General features: G+C 34.4%; 1 non-coding gene across 1 annotated transcript; it reads left to right on the top strand.

Moving 5' to 3' along the window:
* Positions 1 to 14,542: 14,542 nt before the first annotated feature.
* Positions 14,543 to 14,648, top strand: LOC130842898 (U6 spliceosomal RNA). Its single transcript, XR_009050629.1, has one exon. It is a non-coding gene; the product is annotated as a U6 spliceosomal RNA (small nuclear RNA).
* The last annotated feature ends 2,664 nt before the right edge of the window (positions 14,649 to 17,312 follow it).

Genomic DNA, 17,312 nt, shown 5'->3' with positions numbered 1-17,312 from the left:
GGCCTGCTCTGCCAGTTTTTCCCAGAGCACAGAGCGCCTAATTTCTGCTCTGCATCTGAACTTCTTTTAAGGGGAGTTGAAAGTCAGCAGCTGCAGCAGCACATGGATTTAATCCTGTAGAGGTAGATGGCAAGTGCCCATTTGTAGTTGACACTACTTCCATTTGTTAGAAAACTATCATTAAACTATACACAATTGCTGCCTCCCAGAGCTGTGTGACAACTATACACAGTGGCCACAAAATGCCTTTGGAGATCCAGATAGGTAACTGACCTCAAATAAGTGAATTTTTTTTTGCTATATACATGTTCATAAATAAGTGATATATTTATTCTAAAGTATGTTTCTTATCAAGAAAAATTTATAAAGTACTCATATTAAGGAGCTCCTAAAGTCACTTAAATAGAAATACTGTATTTTCTAGAAATACTAGAAATACTGACATATTACTATGTATTTCTATTACTCTGACATACAAAAATTAGAATCTTTCTATAAGTGTATTTTATCAATGGCTCCATATAAAATTTCAAAGTTCATTCTTTACCAAACAGTGGCAGCACTACCAACAACAAAAAAGTTTTCAGTTCTAACAGCATCTCCATTCATATCATATGAAAAAGGAAACACTGCTAAAAATCTTTTAACTTGCTAATATTTCAAAAATAGAAATAAGTACCCGTGTTTCAAAGGATAATGTTGACCAGCTTTGACATTCAGTGTGTTCCATTATGACCTAAATTATATTCTTACCTTCTGCACAAATATTGCTGCATATGTAATTTGACTCAAATTAATGTTCTAGATATTAAAAACCATTCACTTTTGAACCATGGCAGCAATAGCAAGTCAAATGGCTGGGGAGTACTCACAATAAATGGCTTCCAATTAATGGGTGAGACACTTGAGAGCCTTCGTCTTTAGGCATCAGTATGGAAGTTAGTTGTTATATACTAACAACAGGTCAGACCAATGCAGAAACACTTTCACTGTTTTATTTATGCTATTTGGAAGTAGATCTTTTGACAATCTACACACTGACAAAGAAGAATCTTTATGAGTAGCTGCAAAAACCTGGCACCAAGTGGAAACAGATACAGAGCAGCTCTGAATATTTTTTCTTATTTCTGCCACACAGATTTCACTTCACGTTCTCCATGAACATTGCCCAATTAATACTCTCCACGTGGTTGAAAGAAACAATCATGTGGCACTGTTGAGACTATTCTAGATGGGACCTTATAAAGAATTCCCAGAGCTGAGCACTGATTAAAGGGTTTGGATAGAAACAGGTGCCAGGAGGGGGGTCTGTTCTAGGAAGGATGTCAAGTCACCTCTGGGACAGTGGGAGAGAAAAAGAATATACTAGTCATGCCAGGAAGAATTTGTAAATATCACTGCATGACTCTTCACACTCCCTAATTTTCTCATGCAAATATCAAAAAACCTAAAACTAACTCAAAAACCTAAAATTAAAACTGAAATGACTAAAGACTTATAATCTTAAAGGGAGAGTAAGACTCAAATTTTGTCATAAAATTTTTTGTTAATTGAGATTTCAACTTGAGTTAAAATTTTAATTATCCTTGAGATAAATTGTTATAGTAATTTATGGCCCCAGTGAATCCATGCCCACTGGGTATTACGCACACACACGCACACAAAATGGGTTCAGGCAAAAGAAAAAATGAAATCTTGCCATTCTGTAACAACATGAAATGACTTGGAAGTTTGTATATTTGTCTTCCTCAGTCTGACTTATTTCTGAAATAAGTCAGATCGAGCTTATATCTGAAGTGTCAGACTGAGGAAGACAAATATACAAACTTCCAATTATAAAATAAATGTCCTGGGGATGTAACATACAACATGATGACTACAGTTGACTACAGTTAATAGTACCGTTTTGCATACATACTTGAAAGTTGCTAAGAGAATAGATCTCTAAAGTTCTAATCATAGGAAATAATTTTGTAACTATGTATGATGATGGATGTTAACTAGACTTACTGTGGCAATTGCTTCACAATATGTATGAATATAAAATTATTATGTTGTACACCTGAAGCTATTATATGTCAATTATATCTTAATTTAAAAAAAAGATGATGTGAGCAACACCAAAAGCATAATCCATAAAAGAAAAAAATTGAGAAACTGAACTTTATAAAAGAATCTTCTACTTTGCAAAAGATACTTTTAAGAGAAAAACAAGCCATAGACTAGGAGAAAATATTTGGAAAACATGTATCTGAAAAGAACTTCTATCCATAATACACGAACAACTCTTGGAACTCAAATATAAGAAAACAACACAGCTAAAAACTTAAGAGACCTTAACAAATACCTCATCAAAGAAGACATATGGATGAGAAATAAGCATATGACAAATGTTTGACATAATTCATCCTTATGTAACTGCAAATTAAAACAACGAGTCAACACTACACACCTATTAGAATGGATAAAAATTTTTTAAATTGAGAATACCAAATTCTGGCAAGCATGTAGAGAAAAAGGGATTCTCATTCACTGATGTTGGGAATGCAAACTGCCACAGCCACTCCATTTCTTAGAACTTTAAACTCTATCTTACCAATAATCCAACAGTCACTCTCCTAGATATTCACTTGAAAACCTAGGTCTACACAAAAACCTGCACAGGATGGCTTATAGCAACCCTGTTCATTATTGTCATGACTGGAGGCAACCAAGATATGCTTCAATAGGCAAATGGACAAACTGTGGTACATCCATATGATGAGTACTATTCAGGGATAAAAAGAAATGAGCTATCAAGGCATGAAAGGACATGGAGGCATCTTAAATGCATAGTTTGAAGTGAAAGACGTCAGTCTGAAAAGGCTATATATCATGTGATTCCAATTACATGACATTCTGAAAACGAACAAATATAGAAATGATAAAATGTTCAGAGTTTTCCAGGAATTTGGGGGCATGAAGGAAGGGCTGAATAGGTGATTATTTTTCAGGCGATGAAACTATGCTATGTGATACTGTAATGGTGGATACATGATATTCTGCATTTGTCAAAATTCTTAGAATGTTACAACCTAAAAGCCAAAACTTAATGTATGCAAGTTCAAAAAACATCAGTTAAAACAAAGGATCTCAAAATGGAATACAGATTGTGACAAAAGTATCCATATTACAAACGTATTAAACAGCATTACTGAAGGTGGTTGGTACTGACCTCAGTAACTTTATATGAGTGGCTTCTGTAAGACTAAAGGCAAAAGGAACTGAACATGAACACTGTACACTAATTCATAAAGTTTTGTCCTGTGGGAGTATGAGTTTAAAACTTTAATACTGCTATGCATGTGTACTGGAACTGAGAAATTAAATAAATTGTGGATAACAGGAGCAAGATTTCTCAGTGTTGGAGTGGGTATTTACAATAAGCAAAAGAAACAGCCTAGAGTGATTGATGTGGTAATAAACTTGTGTTGAAGACATCAATATGAACTCATGTACCTTATATGGATAATGATGGATAGATATACAACCATTTATGGATGTGTTCATGTGCATGGGTTGCTATACAGACATATTTTCTTGCTGTTTCAGCTGAGAGGGTCTAGAAGGAATGATAATCCGGTAGCAATGAGCACACCCAGCACCCAGACCTTGATTTCTAATATCTTTCTCCAATACAGGGAACCAGAGATTTTTTTGGGAAAATGACTGATTATAAAGCTGGATAGGTGTACAAGCTGAACCTGGAGCATCTTGTATTGCCATAAAATAAGGATGTACAAAAAAAACCACACACACGTGTAAGTAAATATACACACATTGATGGGCATAAGTTAAAGAATCAAAGAAGCCAGCTGAAATCTCCCAATGGCCAAAGCTGAAACAATTTAATCAAGAAAACCAATAAAGTAGTATTAGATTAAATACTAAGTATAAAATAGTCATGAATTCATACTGATATAAAAGAATGGTTGAATAATTAAAGAAGAGTAGGAGAAGAGACAAATCTTCCTTGCAAAAGATTTCCAAATAATTTATATAGATACTGTGCCCTCAGGAGGGAAAGCATAAACCCATTTCCTAAGACTGGGCTGTGCATAGTGTCTTTTCTTCCAAAGACTGAAATATAGAGTATAAAAAGGTTGGCTGGGAATAACTTTGCAGTGGAGAAACGACAAATACTACCTTAGAGAGATGATTAAGATCAACATCACCAACGATAAATCATGTTAATAGTACATATATAGTATGATATGATTATGTCAATTTACCTCTGTGATATTCCTCCCTAAAGCCCAAGCCCAGTCTACTCAAGAGGAAGACGTTAGACAATTCCAACAGATCAGCATCATCCAAAATACCTGACAAGTGCTCTCAAAGCTGTCAAGCCCATCCAAAAAAATAAAAATCAGAGAAAATGTCACAGGCAAGAGGTGCCTAAGGAGACATGACTAAATGTAAAATCATATCCTAGATGGGATCCTGCAGTAGATGAAGGACACTGGGTAGAAAAATAAGGAAACATGAATAAACTGCAACTTTAATAATGATTATATTTGAAAACAGCTCATACAACTCAATAACAAAAAAACAAACAACCCAATCAAAAAATGGGCAGAAGACCTAAACAGACATTTCTCCAAAGAAGACATACAGATGGCAAATAGGCACATGAAAAGATGTTCAACACTGCTAGTTGTTAAAGAAATACAAATCAAAACTGCAATGAAGTACCACCTCACACCGGTCAGAATGGCTATCATTAAAAAGTCCACAAATAACAAATGCTGAAGAGGGTGTGGAGAAGAGTGAACCCTCTTATACTGTTGGTGGGAATGTAAATTAGTATAGCCACTGTGGAAAACAGTATGGAGATTCCTCAGAAAACCAAAAACAGAATTACCATATGATCCAGCATTCCCACTCCTGGGCAGATATCTGGACAAAACTATAATTCAAAAAGGTACATGCACCCCAACGTTCATTGCAACACTATTTACAATAGCCAAGACGTGGAAGCAACCTAAATGTCCATCGACAGATGAATGAATAAAGATATGGTACATATATCCAATGGAATATTACTCAGACTTATAAAAGAATGAAATAATGCCATTTGCAGCAATGGATAGACCCAGAGATTATCATACTGAGTAAGTCAGAAAGAGAAAGACAGATACCACATGATATCACTTATATGTGGAATCTAAAATAACACACAAGTGAACTTATTTATGAAACAGAAATAGACTCACAGACATAGAAAACAAACTCATGGTTACCAAAGGGGAAAGGGGGTAGTGGAGGGATAAGTTATGAAAAAAGAAAAGAATTATATTTGATCATTAATTGTAACAAGTGTACCATACTAATGTAAGATATTAATAGGGGAAACTGGATGTGGGGTAAATAGGAATTCTATTTACTATTTTCTCAGTGTTTCTGAAAACCTAAAGCTGTTCCAAAAAGTAAAGTCTATTTTTAAAAAGTTAATGTGGCAAAAGATAGGTTTAGGAGAAGAAGTAAGGAAAACTGAGAAAAATATTGTCTCTGATAAAAAGATGTAGAAAAATTCTTAGTCATTTAAATCTCTAAAGATACTGAGCTGCAAAGAATATGAATCAAATGACATCAATAATCAAATGCATTTTATATTGTACAGAATATTTCATATTATTAATAACTAGTACATTCACTAAAAAGTATATTCTGTTGGGTCTTTAAATATATATATGTAAATATGGATTTTACCAAATTTGCTAGTTTGTGAACAGACTCTTATGGCATATATTTCCAGGGTGTGGAGGAGTTTTTATTACTAGAAATTATTTTTTGGCCATTAGAAGAAATAAGTTTCTGAAAATGATATATTCAAAGTTAAAAATTGTTTAGGATTGTAGTAAATAATTTAATACTATGCTGAATAACCTTTATTCCTTCTGTATATTCATGGAGTGGGATGTTTTTAGATTTTGCATATAATTTACATAACTTATCAAAATTATATATGTCTGCAATATGTAGACTAATTTTCCTTACTTAAAAAGTTCTGAGAAATGTGTGAAAAAGAGAGAGAGAAGCCCCTGACATTCAGAAGCTGGTCTGACAATCACATCTAGGCCATTCATTCTCCCATTCGATAAACAATTTCACAATATACCAATTTCAAACAAGGTTACTATGAGACACAATCTAATGAAAAACAGCAAGGCCACTTCATAATTTTGTCTAAGAACAAACAACACAGTAGCTCCACCACCCACAAGAAAACACTCTCCTTGTTTGGACACTAAACAAGTACATGCTACTTCTTTACCTAGTCATAGCACTGCCCCTGCTTTGTGACAGCATTCATTCCAGAGAGCCATCTCCTCCGTAGACCCTCCCCCAAACCACCAAACCAAAATTTAAATCCCATTGCAGATTCTTTCTAACACTCTCTTATGAGAAACTCCACGTTCCGCCATGGTGTATGCTCTCCCTTGATGAGATGAGTACCTGATTTGTTCACTTCTGATGTTCCTGGAGGTCTCTAGCTGAAAGTCACTGACAAATCAAGAAACTGGCATCATGAAAACTAAAGAAACTTTACATTTCAGAAGATCTAATCAGCAAATTCTCTCTGTAAAGTATTTACCCTTGGAAAAAAGTTAGCATACTAGTTCTTTCAGGGTATTAAAATAACTACTAAAATAACTGCTCAACCGAGTTTATTATAATAACCCCCCCTTTTTTTTCATAATTGAAGAGCGGATTGCCATCTCTCTCATCCACTTGGCCAGACCTTCCCAACCACTAAGCTTGTCCTGTTTTCACCTCTGTCTTGCTTCTTGCTGTTCATTGCTCTGTTTGACTTCTCCATCAATAAAGTGTGAGCAGTACCAGCACAAAACAGGCTGTTACAGAGGCTGACATAGTTCTTTACCAAGGCAAAGATTCAAAGGTTCCTGAACATAAGAAGGGATCAGATCTACAGTAAGTGGCTGCCAGAATATAAATATTAACCCTAAATGTGCTTTAAAATAGGCTGTGGTGGTTAGAGTATAATGTGAGTGTTCTGCAAAATGTTTTTTCTTGTTTTGGAAGGACCATATTCAAGGACATTTCTTATCCTTTCTTCTGATGATTCTAGAGGTTCTCTAGTGCATTCAATTCTATATCTAACTCTTATGCTAACAGTTTGTGTAATTTTGGGCAGCCATATACATGATTAGTTACTCAGTTTCTTTCTCCTTTAATAAGCATCCATTGCTTTAAAGCAAACTGGACTGAACAAGGTTCTTAAAGGAATAATAAAGAAAACTGGGTATCTATTTATTAATCAGTTTGTCTAGTTATCTATCATTTATCTGTTCATTCACCCATCCATCCATTTATTCATTAATGTAACATTGATTGCCTATCATTTATCTCCTATAGTTGAAGTCCTTGCTTTGCTGGTTTATCACCTGTGTCATGTGATTTGGAGCAAGTTACCTCTCTAACCTCATCTCACACACTCTCCCACTCATTGGGCTCCATCTCAGCTGGCAAAGTCCCCTTTAGGAGCTCTGCGTTTTCTCTCTAATGCTGGGAAAGCTCTTTGACATATAAGTATTTGGCTTTCATTCTGATTTTCTCCAGGTCTTCAGTCATGCGTTACCTCTTCGTAAGAATTTCCCTGAACCTTTCCTAAAATTATGTCTCGTCTCCAGGACATTTCCTATCCTAATTCCCTACTTTCACCTGTTTAAATCAAATATTATAATTTTGTTTCATTTATATATTTTACTTATTTTGTCTCCTTTGCCTCAACTAGAACATGAGCTCTACTAGGGCAGAGATGTCTCTTGGTCCAGCGCTGCTTCCCCAGTGTCTAGAATGGAACTTGCCCATAGAAATCCTCATTAAAAATTATTTGGCTTCGTGGAGCTCTTGAAAAGATAAAAAGACAGTGCAAGTAAGGTGCTTGCCACTGAACCTGGTACAGACCATAGACTAAATAGATGGTACATATAGTCGTGTATTATTTTATATAACTTCATGCAGAGAACACTTACAACCACCATTAAACTCAAGAACTCATCATTCTCTTGGGGGATATTATTAGTTATTTGGTTGTTATTAGAGACATTACTAGTCATAGACTATATATGTATATAAAAATATCCACATATACTAGACATGATATCATATTTTTACAAGACAATATATTTTGAGTAACTTACCATAATTAGGAGGTTATGATGTAAGTAACACATGACAATAAGTTTCGATGGCATTTACATAACTATAACTCAATCATAATATTCATAATCAAGTCAGAATCAGTGTAGATAAGTATAGCTTTAATGAATGCAGTTAATTAACCTTAATTTACAAATGAGTGCATTTAAATAATAATTTTGAACTTTCACCTAGTAGAGAAAAGCAACACATTATTCTCTATCAATTCTAAATAAACTATTGACTCCCTATAGAGTTAATTCATCCAGTTTTTCTTGGTGTTGGAACATAAAGTAAAATACATATCCTTATCTAATGTGATATAAATAATGAGTGACATCTATGATAATTACTCATATGATTGACTATGCCTGTTAAAATTATAAAATTGTAGCTTCCAGTTAGAAAACATTTCATGTATTAAAAGCATCACCAACCGAAATATAAATCCTGAGTTGTGGTACAACCTGAATGGAAAAATGGGTGTACTATTTACCTGGAGGTAATGCATGGTAGTTTCTAGTATCTAGTTTATATCAGGGACAGTGTTATGAAACAACTATATAATATTTGGTGAAATAAAAGAAGCTTTAAATAACAAGTTTAAACTGCTAATAGCCTTGTCTTTTTAATTTACCAAGAATGTGAATTCATAAGTCAGAATGCTTCTGTCTTAACCCTAAAAGTATAACTTTGAGTAAATCACCTCTCCAAGCTTAATTTTTCTCATATTTAAAATAACAATATTATAACCCACATAATCTTTATACATATAAAATTATCCATATAAATCTTTTTTAAAATAAGTATTTAAGAGTAGTAGCAGTATTATAATCATGGTAGTAGTATTTGCAACAGGGGAAAGACTAGCCTTACTATGTAATCCTTGATAATTCTTTTCCTCATATTTACGAGCCTTGTGGCTATTGAAGGGGAGAATTACAAGGTGAGAAAGATATCCCCTTCTCCTCAAGCTGGGTCAGTTTTCCCTATAGCACCCCCTGAAAGCAGCATTGCACCAGGCCTGTGGCTTCCCAAACACAAACCTGGCATGAAATCTATTCCATTTGTCCCAAATTAGATTACTATCATGATGTCTGTAAACTAATGAATATGTGATCTATGCACAAGGAAAAGGTCGTGTGACACCCACCTTGGTATTACTCTGCACACGGTAATACCTGATGTCTATAAATCTTACTCGTTGTATATCATTTGGGTGGGATTATCCCATTGACCAACCTAGTCTCTAATTAAAAGCATTTAATTAATAGCATAGACATATATACACTACCAACTGTAAAATAGCTAGCTAGTGGGAAGTTGCTGTATAACAAAAGGAGATCAACTCAATGATGGGTGATGCCTTAGAGGGCCAGGACAAGGACAGCAGGAGGGAGTCGCTGGAGGGAGGGGATATGGGGATAGTTGTATAAATACAGCTGATTCACTTTGGTGTACCCCAAAAGCTGGTACAAGAGTGTAAAGCAATTATTTTCCAATAAAGAGCTTGGGGGAAAAAGAAAACACCAGTACAGGGAAGTAATAGTTTGCTGTCCTACATGGAAAAAAAGTAGTTTAAAATCTGACATTATGCCCTTCTTTGACTTCTGGGTGAGGAGGGTTTCTGCTCTGGGTGTTCAAATAGGCCAGTTTCAAAATTAAATACGACTGAAAAACTCATGTTGAGAAAAACTATCTCTTATGTGAGAAAATTTAGATTGCAACTTTATTTTACTGTTCCATTTTAAAACATATTCCAAAAATAACTATTTCAACACCCAGTATCGTTATATATAGGTATATGAACATTGTTTTTTTAAAGTGTTTTCAAATCAGTTTATCAATTTCCCTTCTACCAAAAACTTCCCCAGAGATATAGGACACATTTAATTAATAGCTATATTTTATAAATGACGACACAGAAGAATGTGAAAATACTGAATAGAGGGAGAGACCGAATCAGAAAAAGTTGGATTGGGACAGACAAAAGAACAGATTTTGTTTTGGGACCACTGGGAATCTCTTCCAGATATCCAGTATCCCTTTGTGGATATCTGGCAGTTCTTAGCCACACTAAAAGCACCTATCTTCAGTTACTATTCTTATCCTAGGATATGATAGTAAAAGTTGATAAAGCTATTAAAAAGTCTGATTTAAAGTGACAAATAATCTCTTTAATTATAGAACCTATTTGTGTGTAGTCATTTTTCTTGAATCTTCTCCCCAAACTTCCAGCAATACAGGTAGTCAAAGCATGATTGATGGCCATAACTTTGACACTTAGAAGTGCTTTATTCACTACTCAGCTTCCTTATTATTTTAGTCATTTACTATATTCAGTGATTTCAGTGATTTTTGGCTCCCCATTTATTAGTCTTAAAAACATACACAAGTATTATTTTGTAGTCTATTGAGGGAAATATTATAAAATAACTCCACAGACAATTTTTTTCTTTATTCTTTCTTATATTTCTTACTTTTTTCCACTTTTCCTCCTTATCTTCTAAAAGTCTATTTTCTTAACTATTTAGGTCATAGCTCTGAAAATTAAAGATATTAGTGTTTATATGAGATTGCACAAATAAAAAGACAGTATACCTAAGTGAAAATGATTCCATTGCTCTTATCCTAAACCATACCCACAGTGAATCAAAAAATGTAATAAATATCTAATGTATATTGCATCATATTTGCATAATATATCTTAATTTCATTTTAATAAAGGTCATTATCAATGAAGGAAGAATAATTGTCTTTCATCTCCCAATAGGCCCATAGAATACTATCATAATAAAATAAATATCATTTAATGGACAGTATTGCTAAGATACTGTACTAAATGTAGCTGTCATGATTGGGTAAGTTCTGTAGTAACAAATCCTGGAATATCAGGAACTTAGTACTATAAAAATTTATTTCTCATTTATGAAAAATTCAATGCAGCTGAACAGAGATATTCCTATTTCCTGATGCCTGCCTTCCATGGTTTCTAGGATTGCCAAGGCAGGGCAAGAGAGAGATTCAAGAGAGGGAGAAACACACTAACTTATAACTGCCACAGACTAGACGTGACACATTGGTTCCTCTTGCAGACCCATGGTCCCACACAGACTCCAAATTAGGCTTGTGAGTGTGGTCATCCTGTCTGCCCAGAAAGTGAAACTGGTCAGGTAAACGATTAGAACTGTAATCACTAAATGAATAAACTACGTTATCCATTTAAACCCATTCATAGTCCCATGAACCTACTCTCATGACTACTAATTGCAAGCAATCTCAGGCCTTTATTCCAAAATCAGGACTACTTTCTCCACCTGTCACCAGCTGAACAATCATGGGATTATTGGCAAAGCTTTAAAACGTAATGTGTTCCCAGAAACCGATTAGCTAACTGGCCATGATTATGTGACCCAAGGATATCTAACCTCACTCCAATATTGGCTCTCAGACAAGGACTTCAGGAAGCCCCTTTCCTTGGCAGAGGGGTGCCACACCCAGAATTAGAAAGGTTTGGTGTTCACAGGCTCATTAACTCTAACCCACCCAATGCAAATTAGAATAAATGGAAAGCTTCTAGCAGTCAGTATTACAATAACTTTAAACTGTAACAGGAGGGCTTCGTAAAGATGAAATTTTGGAAAGGGAAATGAGAAGGCAGGAATGAGCAAAGAGAGAAGAATGAACAGTGATAGCAAAAAAGAAAGAAAAAAGAAAAAACAAGCAGTTAAGTGATTCACTGAATTGAAAAAGAGCAGAGTCTCTCACCATCTCTAAAAATACAGAAGCTTGAAGAAGGCTTTCACTCTCATTTTTCTTTATCTCTTCCTGTCTTTTATCTTGCTTTGTTTTTTCCTCTTCTCTGGCATTGATCTGATTCACAATTATATAGAAGTATCGTTGAAAAATTCTCTTGCTTGTAAAAAAGCTTCAAAGGATGAATTCAACCATCCAATGTAGAGAACTTGCCAGATTAATCTTTGTTAGAAGGGTAAAAAATAATGGTAAATAAAATAAACAAGTTAAAAAATTCAAGTCTCTTCCTAATTCTTGTTTCCTCTCTCATTCTTCCACCCTGACCTCTGTTCTTTCAGACACTCTCCTTTTGTCACCTCCATAAAAGAAACTGAAGGAATATCAGCCAATGACCTTCCTTCAGTGTAGGGGACAACTACAAAATCAAGCGTTTAATCTGAACCTCAGAAGAATGCTGGGTTTAGGCAGGTGTGTGCCAAGCTGCTGCAGCCTGGGTCCTGACACACCTACATATCCCGCTATTTTTAGTAACAACATCCAAAGTAATTTCAGCAGTTGATAAAACCAAATGACTTCTTACAACATTACCATTAGAGCATTTTATGCTACCATAAAAGAGGCACTAATTACCAGAGGAAGTCAGGACAGCTTTATATTTTTCTCTCTAAATGACACAAAACATTGTAAGCACTATAGTTAGTATCATTTTGTCATGAGTTCCTTTTAGATTTAAATATAGACCATTTCCAAGCTCATTTTGCAAAGCTCATGTTTGAAGAATCATGAATGACATATTTACACAATAAGCATTTCTTAAAAATAGACATAGGGAGTTTATTTCAGTCCCAAAACAAAAATGTTCACTTATGCTAAACAGTCACCAAAAAGAGTTTCATATCCAAGCCTCCAATTTTCTACTTGATTCCTTACCAACAACAATGAAGGTTTCCAGCAAATGAAAAGGATTTAAACATGGCAACTTCCAATGGTAAGGCTATAAACATTGTCTTCCTAGTGTAGGCACTAAACCTGGATAGAAGAGGAGAGAGTTTTATTTTATGGGATAACTATTCATTGCCTTGAGATCATGGTGCTTCTGGGATAGAATAAGATCAAGTTTAAATATTTTAAAGTGTCCTTTCCTATACTGTAGTTTACAAATTCTATACTGTCCTTCACACAGGAATATTTTTAATGAGATCAAAAAGTAAACAAATAAGTACCACATGCATTACATAACAATTAACTACAACACTGGCTGCAAGGTGTGTTAAATCATGGGCTGAATACAATTATATTTTGCATACAGTCTGTTGTTTCTTCCAGTTTAATCCTATTCTAGGCAATTTCAAATCCATTTTTCTATTTCAAAGCCAAGCTATAATTTTCCAAGTTATTATGTTTTTTATCACACAGCAAAGTTACCAGTAGGTATTCAGTGAATACTTGTACAACAAAAACAATAATTGTATGTTGCATTTGTGTAGAAGTTGAACAAATGTAACATAATTGCAAGTGAAAATATATTCTCATATATTTCTAACATAAAGAAATATAATTCTGAGCTTAGAGTCATTAAGTAGCCACTCAGTAGTGACTGACACAGAGATTTGACACAATTTTCTCAAAGTCCAAGAATTATAGGAAACATAAAGTAAAGTAAAAGAGCCTTGGTGTTGAAATTTTTACTTAGTTATAATAAATAGTAATGTAAGGTATAGTCTTTACAAATATAAATTATGCTACACAAGTATAGTAGTCTTAAAAAGAAGTGAAGGAGTACAGGAAACTCTTCTATGTTTGTTTTATTAGAATGAATCTACATGTTGTGATTTCAAAATTTGTACCTCAGATCCTTCCCTTTAGAATTCCTGAAGAAAGTAAGATAGTGAAAAATAAGGACTATCATGCATTCATTCAGTGCCAACTATGTGCCAGGCACTGTGCTCTGTGATTGGAACTCAAATGTGAAATGCATTCTCCTTACCTTAAGGAGAGTGTTTTGGGAGTAAGCAGAAAAATATACATACAATTCCAATTCAACATGATAATTATTATGAAATTTATACATAAGTAATGTACAAGAGCCTAAATACTTCTGTCTTAAAGCTTCTGCTTGTCCTGGCTCATAACAGCTTATTTACAATATATTGCTTTTGAAGATGTGAAGATTACAACAAAGGATATAACTTTCCTATGAATTATTTATCTTTTTGCAAACCAGGCATGAGTTTTAAACAAGGGGAAAAGCCAAAAAGAGAGTGTCTGTATCCTATTCTGTGAAACTATGTTGCCAATCTCTTCTATATGGCCTGGAATTAAATAAAAATAGAATTAGCAAAGATTATACATTAAGTTTTGTTGGTTGCCCACTCTACAAAACTACCTGGCAAAATGGATACGTAAAGGTAAGATCTAGCTTACATTCCACATGTAGAACCATGCATCTTGACATTGGGCTTTGTCCATAGATTTTGTCAAATTCAGGTAAAGGTTATTTATGGACTAATGATAGCCCTGAGTTTTAGGACCTTTGTTGCTGGGCATGCCATCAGAAGTCTGACCCTGCTAAAGATCCCCAGAGCTCGTTTCTGCACCACATATACTAAAGCTGGAACAATACCCAAGGAACAGCATGGCCCCTGCTCAAGGGTGACATGCAAATTTGTGAGGCATTCCATATTTTTCATCTTTTGCCCATGGATCAGAAGAATTAATATTGTTAAAATGGCCATACTAACCAAAACCACCTATAGATTCAGTGCAATCCCCATCAAAACACCAAAGATATTGTTCACAGAAATAGAACAAATAATTCTAAAATTTGTGTGAAACTACAGAAGACCCTAAATAGCCAAAGCTATCCTGAGAAAGAATAACAAAGACAGAGCCATCACACTTCCTGATTTCAAACTACACTACAAAGATATAGTAATAAAAAAACAGTATGGTACTGGCACACAAGTAGACACATAGAGCAATGGAACAGAATAGAGAGCCCAGAATTAAATCATGGCATACACGGTCAACTAATATTTGACAAAGAAGCAAAGAACACCCAATGGGGAAAGGATAATCTTTTCAACAAATGGTACTGGAAAAACAACAACAACAACAAAAACATACAAATAATGAAATTGGACTTCTATCTCACACTATTCACAAAATCTAACTCAAAATGGAATAAAGACTTTAACATGAGAACTGATACCACAGAGGAAAGTGTAGGGAAGAAAATGTAGGGAAGAAGCTCTTGGTCTTGGCAATGATTTTTTTTAGACGTAATGCCAAAAGCTCAAAAAGCAAAAGCAAAAATCAACAAATGGCATTACATCAAACTCAAAATCTTCTGCACAGAAAAAAAAGTAACAATGAAAAGACAGCCTACAGGAGTGGGAAAAATTTTTGCAAACCATTATTGGATAAGGAGTTAATATCCAAAATATAAAGAACTCATACAACTTAATAATAAACACACAATCCAATTCAAAATGGGCAGAAGAACTAAATAGACATTTTTCCAAAGAGGACATCAAAATGGCCAAGAAGCACATGAAAAGATGCTCAACATCACTAATCATCTGGGAAATGTAAATCAAAACCACAATGAGGTATCACCTCACACCTGTAGAATGGCCATCATCAAGCAGACAAGAGAACAGGTGCTGGCAAGGATGTGGTGAAAACAGAACCCTTGTAAACTGGTGGTAGGAATGTAAATTTGTCCAACCACTATAAACAATATGGAGGTTCCTCAAAAAATTAAAAGTCATCTATCACAGGATCAAGCAATTTTGGCTATATACTGAAAGGAAATAAAAGTACAGTTGTGACAAGATATATGCACTCCCATGTTTATTGAAGCAGTATCCACAATATGATGACAAAAAAATGGAAACAACCTAAATGTCCATCAACAGATGAATGAATAAAAAAAGATGTAATGCATATACGTAATGGAATATTTTCCAGCCATGAGAGAGGAGGATATCCTGCCATTGTAGACAACATGGGTGGACCTTGAGCACATTATGCTAAGTGAGATAAGTCAGAGAATGACAAATACTGTACGATATCACTTATATGTGGAATCTAAAAAAAATCAAACCTTTGAAAAACAAAGTAAAATGGTAGCTACCAGGTGGTGGGGGGCATGGGAGGGGTAATACTGATAATTTAAGGGTACAAACTTAAGGGTAATGGGGATTAAATAAGCAATAGAAATCTAACACATTATAATATAGATAATAATATTGCACTAAGTATATAATGTGATAAGTATTGCTACAATGGCAATCACATTACAGTGTATAAAAGTATCAAAGTAACATGCTATACACCTTAAATTTACACATTAAATGTCAAATTTATAGCAAAGGAACAGAATAGAGAGCCCAGAAATAAATACCACAAGTATACGGTCGATTAACTTATGACAAAAGAGGCAAGAATATACAATGGAGAAAGGTATTGGGAAAACTGGTCTTTTATTGTACACCATACAGAAAAATCATCTCAAAATGGATTAAAGATTTACATATCAATGTCTACTTAGACAATATCACACCATTTCATGCAAACTATAAGAACCTTGAACAATGTAATTCTATTTATACTCCCAGTCTTTATATTATTGTTGTAATATAGTTTACATCTAAATACATCATAAACCCCAAAACACAGTGTTATAATTTTTATTTAAATTAAAAAAAAAAAAAGATCCCCCAAATTAGGCCAAGCATTCTAAAGAATTCATCCATACTCAGTTCATGAGGGTTGCAACCCCAGTAACTCAGTTCAGAATCCCCTTGGAGGATGTATCTGTCCATTTCACACTTCTCTTTGAGAGGATGTGAAATGGCCCAGATCCTGTAGGTTTATAAGGGAAATCATCCTACTTAACAAATGTAACACAGGACATTTAAATGTTAATTACTAAAAAAGAAAATGTTCCCTTACGTCAAAGTAACCCCAATTATTTCCCCTTGAGTCTTACTTTAACTTTGGGGAATTTCATACATTGTTAAATATTATCTTCCAAACAGTGAAGCCCAGAATCCCCTTTTCCCATACTTTCATACTCTAACCCAACTTTTTCCCAAAATACCTTGGCCTGATTCCCTCGGTAATGATTAGACATATAAGGTAGGCTTTAAAAATTAAGTGCAGGTAACACAATTGTTAAACAAGCAATGACTTGTTTTAAAACTGTCCTTTTGCCCAGAGTATAAAGGTCCTATTCTATCATGGGCAGCCTTGAGAAAGTCAAGTACTGGCCTCAAAGACTGGCAGGAACAATATTTTTTTCAATCCATCTCCTAGAGTAATGGAAATAAAAACAAAAATAAACA

The sequence above is a fragment of the Hippopotamus amphibius genome, chromosome 1 (genome assembly GCF_030028045.1).
Source record: "Hippopotamus amphibius kiboko isolate mHipAmp2 chromosome 1, mHipAmp2.hap2, whole genome shotgun sequence".
Taxonomy (NCBI): Eukaryota; Metazoa; Chordata; class Mammalia; order Artiodactyla; family Hippopotamidae; genus Hippopotamus; species Hippopotamus amphibius.
This window is presented reverse-complemented; position numbering and strand designations above follow the sequence as displayed.